Raw genomic sequence first — 7655 nt, forward strand, 5'->3', positions numbered from 1 at the left:
CAAGATTGATAATATAATGACATGGAACAATCAAAAATTATAGATACGTTGGAGACGTATCAGCATCCCCAAGCTTAACTCCTACTCGTCCTTGAGTAGGTAAGTGATAAAAACAGAATTTTTGATGTGGAATGCTGCGTATCATGTCATATCATATTCTTTTCTTTATAGCATGGACATTTGGACTTTTAGTTGTTCAAAGCAATAGTCTAGTTTTGACATGATAATTTAGATACTCAAGCATATCAACAAGCAACCATGTCTTTCAAAAGATCAACGCTAAAATAAGTTATCCTTAGACCATCATGCTCAATCATTGATCCATTCATGAAACACACTCGAATATTAGCTACACCCAATACTTAAGTACGATCATATTGCCTCCTAGTTGGTGCTTTTATAAGACAAGATGGAGACTCAAAATAAAAATTGCATAAAGCAAAATAAAGGCCCTTCACAGAGGGAAGTAGGGATTTGTAGAGGTGCCAGAGCTCAACGCGAAAAACTTAGAGATGGTGTATCCATCCCACCAACGAAAACGGCTTAGAGTTGCCAATACTTTCCATGCATAGATATATCATAGGCGGTTCCCAAACAGAAAATAAAGTTTATTCCTTTTTCCACCATACTTTCACTTTCCATGGCTAACCGTATCCACGGGTGCCCTCCATACCAACACTTTCCAAGGAATTTATTATTTGACAACATAAAGTAAATTCATTTTTTTGCATTTTGGGACTGGGCATCCCTAATACCTTTGCCTTACTCTCGTGCAATGGAAGTGAATAAACACTCATCTTGAGAATAACACATCTAGCATGGAAAATATTAGCCACCCCTCACCGCTCCGCGAGCGAAACAAACACACAAAAGAGAAGTTTATTTTGAAAATTAGAGATGGCACATGCAAATTTGCTTAGAACGGCAAAAGAATACCGCATATAGGTAGATATAGTGGACTCATGTGGCAAAACTGGTTGAAGGATTTTGGATGCACAAGTAGTGATCATACTTAGTGCAAAATAAAGGCTAGCAAAAGACTGGGAAGCGACCAACTAATAAACAGATAATCTCATAAGCAAGCATTAAACATAAATAACACCAAATAATAAACCACAAGCAAGATATAATTTCATTGCATGACTATTGACTTTCGTACTTGCATAGGGAATCACAAACCTTAACACCAATATTCTTACTAAAGCATAATTACTCACCAAGATGACTCACATATCACATCATCATACCTCAAAATTATTACTAAGAATCAAGTTTATTTTGTCCAATGATCTTCAAGAAAGTTTTTATTATATCCTTCTTGGATATCTATCACTTTGGGACTAATTTTCATGTGTTGCTTTTGACAAGCTCCAACAAATATAAGTGAAGATCATGAGCATAACAAATTTTTCTTTCTCTCAAATTAATTTAAGTGAAGCAAGAGAGCATTTCTTCAAAAATACTAAAGCACACCGTAAAGATATAAGTGAAGCACTAGAGCAAGTCCATAGCTCATAAAAATTTAAGTGAAGCATAGAGAGCAATTTTAACAAGTCATGACATAATTTTGGCTCTCTCAAATAGGTGTTTCCAGCAAGGATTGATGACTTAAAACACAAAATAAAACAAGCAAAGACTCATATCATACAAGACGCTCCAAGCAAAACACATATCATGTGACAAAGAAAATATAATTTTGAGTAAAATACTGATGGTCGTTGGAAGAAAGCGGGGATGCCACTTGGGGCATACCCAAGTTTAGGCTCTTCCATCCTTCCTTCATCCATCGTAAGATAACCCAAAACTTGAAAACTTCAATCACACAAAACTCAACAAAACCTTTGTGAGATCCGTTAGTATAAGAATAATAAATCACTACTATAAGTACTGTATCAAACCAATTCATATTTTATTTTTGTATTATATCTACTGTATTCCAACTTTTCTATGGCAAAAACTCATCAAATAAAACCATAGAGCCATCAAATAAGCACACAACAGAAAGAAAACAGAATCTGTCAAAAAAGAATAGTCTGTAGCAATCTGACTATTTCGAATACTTCTACACTCCAAAAAATAGGACGCCCTGAGAAATTTGTATATTGATCTACTTCAAGTGGAATGGGTATTTTCTCGCTCTCTGGTAAAAAAATGAAAATTAATTCTGTGAGCATAAAAGTTTCTGTTTTTTCAGCAAGATCAAACAACTATCACCCAAGAAGATCCTAAAGGCTTTACTTGGCACAAACACTAATTAAAACATAGAAAACACAATCATAACAGTAGCATAATTGTGCTAACATTCAAGAACAGAAAGCAAAAAGCAAAAATAAAATTTATTCATTGGGTTGCCTCCCAACAAGCGCTATAGTTTTACGCCCTTAGCTAGGCATAAAGCAAGGATCTAAGTTTTGTCATCCTTGTACTTTGGAAAGAAAAGGGAAAAATTTCTATCAATGGCATTTAGTTTTTTATTTTATGAAAGCATATGGCCATTTATAGTAGAATAAAGATTAAGCATGTCCCGAAAATTCTTATCTAAACTAGCCTTCATCTCTTTAATTTTTTCATTTTGATAAAAGCACATAAGAGTGGTAGATTTAACATTTTCTCCTTCGGGGTGCTCAAATATAGCTTTCATCTTCTCATAAGTATCAACGGCATCCCCTTCAAGAAAACCATTTACAAATATAGAATCTAAAACTTGCTTGAAGGAAGAAGGCAAACCATCATAAAAACTTTTCAAGTATATCTCTATCTGGTATTGGGGCACATAGCTAGCTCGTATTCTTAACAACCTATCCCAAGCATGTTTCAAAGATTCGTCAAGTAAATAGCGAAAAACTCCGGGATCAGCTTCATCACAATGGTTAAGATTTTCCTTAAGAACCCCGGTAGATCCTTCCATAGCATCATTGTTTATGAGCTTGGAGAGGACAGAAGGGCTATCCAAAACATTAAGACTCGGGAGAAAACCCTTAGCTCTTCTAAGATCAGACATGGCGAGAAGATGGCGAACGAAAAAGAGAGGCGAATAAAACGGCAAATTTTTGTGAAGTGGGGGAGAGGAAAACGAGAGGCAAATGGCAAATAATGTAAATTGCGAGGAGATGAGATTTGTGATTAGGCACCTGGTAGATTGTAACGCCCGGATAATTAGGCTACTGTAAAGCTCTCCTAATGATGCCGTGTCACCTATGTTACTGTTGCTAATCACGTGTTAGTTCAAAACATTTCAAATTCAAAAATAAATTAGTGACAAACACCCAAAGTTTTCAAAAGTTGAAACAAAAATGTTCAGACAGTGCCAAATATGGCATAGGTAATTATGGTGTAGAGGACACAATTTTATAAAATACTTAAATTCCCTAAATTAAATAAAACAAAAAAGGAAAAGAAATAAAAGAAAAGAAAATACAAAAAAGCAAAACTAACAAAAAAAATGAAAAGAACCCCTCCTCTCCCTGGGCCGAATGGCCCAGCAAACCAACAGCCAGCCAGCCAACCGGCCCATCCGGGTCGGCCCACTCCCCCGTCCCCCTTGTCGCCTCCTTCCCCGCGCCCTGCTCCTCCGACCGCCCCACGAACAGGATAAACAGGGGCATGTCCCCGTCGCACCCCCTCGTTGTCCCCGCCGAGGGGATAAGATCGCCAGTGCTGCACCTCCTTGGGTCTCCTCCCCACTCCACCTCACGCTCCCTCTCGGCCTCTCCCTCTCCTCTCAGATCCACCCCACCACATCCGAGCGCCACCGCCGCCATGGCTCTGGCCTAGCCATAGCCGCCGTGCCCACCTCGCTGCCCCACTGTGTCTCCAAGGGCCGCCGTCGTCCGCTGCTTCGACTGGTGCACCCCGTTGGAGTTCGGAGCCACCGCAACGCCCACCACGCCGTCGTCTTCCTCCTCTGCTCCAACAAGCTTCGCCGTCGTTCTTCACCAACTCCGGCGATGCCCCCTGCAGCTACTAAACCCCCTAGGGTCACCGTGTGCGCCGCGCAGTGAGCTTCTCTGTCCCTTGCTACTTTTTCGTTGACCCCTTGCGCACCGTAGCTACCTCATCGCCGTTGCCGTGAGCCCATCGCCGCGGATCGCCTCACCGCCGTGACCATGCTCTCTGTCATGCTCGCCTGAGCTTGTCATCGTGCTCCTGGTGCTCACAGGAGCCCAAAGCGCATGCGCACACGCCTTCCCGTGCCTCCTAGCGATGGATCCACTGACGCCCGAGCTCTGGCGTCTGCTCCGCCGCTCGCCACCGCTGTCTCCGGCCGTTTCTGGCCAAGCCCTCTCCATCGTTCGACACGCCTCGATGTGCTCGTCCGTCCTGTCCCAAACACGCATCGAACGGAGCCCCGTAGCGTGATCCCCGTCTGCGCCCGAACTGTCGTCTGTCACGCTCGTCACCGGCATAGTTTCCGGCCACCCCTGCGCGTTTCGACGCCATAGATATACGCGGGGCACTCTCCTCGTTTGAACGCAAGAGACGGCGCTCGATTTAGTGTCCCGTAGGCGAAACTCGATGCTCGCCGGCATTCGGCAGCTGCGCGCGAGCTCGCCGGAGCTACTCCGGCGGCTCCGCTGAGCTGGCACACCTGGGGCCACTCCTGGATCACTGCTTGTGGGCCTAGGGGCCCCAACTGGCCACGTTGACCGAAGTCAACAACGTTGACGTGGCTCTCCTATGTCTATGACACACGGGCCCCATGCCATAAACGAATAAAAATAAATAGATAAGTTGCTAATTAGTTAAAATAGTTAATTAAAACCTGAATCTCTCACGGACTACTAGGCCCCACCTTCTAATTAACCCATTTAGTTAGTCTAAACCCCCCAGTTAGTGTCCATGACAATTACGTGTGGGTCCCACTCGACCCACCTGTCTAGTTTAACTGGTCATCGACCAGTTGACCTGTCGACGTCACCCTGATGTCATGCTTATGTCATCATTTACTATTCTGGATAATATGAATTTAAATAAATAATTAAAATCAGAAAATGATTAAAACCTTAGAAAATCATATAAAATAATCCGTTGCTCGGATGGAAAAACTGTGTACATGAAAGTTGCTCAAAATGACGAGACGAATCCGGATACCTAGCCCGTTCATCCGCCACACATCCCTAGCATAGCGAACACGCAACTTTTCCCCTCCGGTTCATCTATCCGAAAATGCAAAACTTCGGGGATACTTTCCCGGATGTTTTCCCCCCTTCGCCGGTATCACCTCCTGCTGCGTTAGGGCACACCTAGCACCATTACTTGTCATGTCATGCATCGATATGCATCTGTTTGCATTGTATTCATTGTTTCTTCCACCTCTTCACTCCGGTAGACTACGAGACTGACGCCGCTGCTCGTGCCCCGACCGACTACGTTGTTGACGACACCTACTTGCCAGAGCAACCAGGCAAGCCCCCCCCCCCTTGATCACCAGATATCGCTTATTCTTCTCTCTACTGCGTGCATTAGAGTAGTGTAGCGTGTTACTGCTTTCCGTTAATCCTATCCTGATGCATAGCCTGTCATTGTTGCTACAGTTATTGATACCTTACCTGCAATCCTAAATGCTTAGTATAGATGCTAGTTTATCATCAGTGGCCCTACATTCTTGTCCGTCTGCCATGCTATACTATTGGGCCGTGATCACTCGAGAGGTGATCACGGGTATATACTTACATATTATATGATACATGTGGTGACTAAAGTCGGGTCGGCTCGTAGAGTACCCGCGAGTGAATCATGGATTGGGTCCGAAAGGACGTTTGTCCCGACGGCCCTCTGAGTGGATCTTTGTGGCGGAGCAACAGGGTAGGTTGAGACCACCTAGGAGAGAGGTGGGCCTGGCCCTGGTCGGCGTCCGTGGTTATTTCAAAATAACACGCTTAACGAGATCTTGGTATTTGATCTGAGTCTGGCCACTAGCCTATATGCACTAACCAACTACGCGGGAACAGTTATGGGCACTCGACGTCGTGGTATCAGCCGAAGCCTTCGTGATGTCAGCGACTAAGCGGCGCGCGCCGAATTGGACCGTAAGCCTGCTCTTGTATTAAGGGGGCTAGGTCTGCTTCCGGCCGCCCTCGCAACATGCAGGTGTGCAATGGGAGATGGGCCCAGACCCCTGCGCCATAGGATTTAGACCGGCGTGCTGACCTCTCTGTTGTCCCTAGGTGGGGCTGCGGCATGTTGATCTTCCGAGGCCGGGTATGACCCAGGAAAGTATGTCCGAACAAAGGGGATCGAGCGTGTTGGGAAATGTGGTGCACCCCTGCAGGGAAGTTTATCTATTCGAATAGCCGTGTCCCTCGGTAAAAGGATGACCCGGAGTTGTACCTTGACCTTATGACAACTAGAACCGGATACCTAATAAAACACACCCTTCCAAGTGCCAGATACAACCCGGTGATTGCTCTCTCACAGGGCGACGAGGGGAGGATCGCCGGGTAGGATTATACTATGCGATGATACTTGGTGAACTTACCATCTACTCTCTTCTACATGCTGCAAGATGGAGGTTGCCAGAAGTGTAGTCTTCAACAGGACTGGCTATCCCCCTCTTATTCTGGCATTCTGCAGTTCAGTCCACATATACTACCCCTTTCATTGATACCAATGCATATGTAGTGTAGTTCCTTGCTTGCGAGTACTTTGGATGAGTATCTCACGGTTGCTTTGCTCCCCCTTTTCCCCTTTCTATACACGTTTGTTGCGACCAGACGTTGGAGTCCAGGAGCCAGACGCCACCGTCGACGATGACTCCTACTACACTGGAGGTGCCTACTACTACGTGCAGGCCGCTGACGACGACCAGGAGTAGTTTAGGAGGATCCCAGGCAGGAGGCCTGCGCCTCTTTCAATATGTATCCCAGTTTGTGCTCGCCTTCTTGAGGCAAACTTGTTTAACTTATGTCTGTACTCAGATATGTTGCTTCCGCTGACTCGTCTATGATCGAGTTCTTGTATTCGAGCCCTCGAGGCCCTTGGCTTGTAATATGATGCATGTATGACTTATTTTATTTTTAGAGTTGTGTTGTGATATCTTCCCGTGAGTCCCTAATCTTGCGTGTATGATTAGTGTACGATTGAATCGGGGGCGTCACTAGTTGGTATCAGAGTCGACTACCTGTAGGAATCCCCCTTCCACACTCCTTGGCCGAAGTCGAGTCTAGACATTACAAAACTTTTTACTAACATGGTTGTGTGTCTTACGGGCCCACATCGCCATTTGGGTGGTATTAGGATCTTTTACTCCTCGATCCTTACTCTGGACTCCGAACTCTCTTCTACTCAGGTTAAACAAATTTACTAACTCTAACATTAGGATCCCGTGACCACATTCACCCCAAAGTTGGATAAGCCCTAGTTATTCCTTAGAGTAGTAGTTTGAACTATACCCACACTGTCAATTGACTCCTTTGAAACATCTTTGTTTTCAGATGGAACCCACGAGACAGGTCGTGCGCCACATGACGGCCATTGGTGCATCAGGATCACCTGCTGTGTTGGTTGAGATGATGACCTATCTGGGTTATCGCTGGCACCCTGAGTACACCGTCTAGGAGGAGTATCAGGACTTTAACCAGGAGCAGTACCGTGCCATCGTCCACCTCTACTCTCGGGAGTATGACTCCACTATTGTGCTGCACACTACTCATGGT

This window comes from Triticum urartu, chromosome 6A (genome assembly GCF_056163025.1).
Source record: "Triticum urartu cultivar PI428250 chromosome 6A, HENAU_Tu73, whole genome shotgun sequence".
Classification (NCBI taxonomy): Eukaryota; Viridiplantae; Streptophyta; class Magnoliopsida; order Poales; family Poaceae; genus Triticum; species Triticum urartu.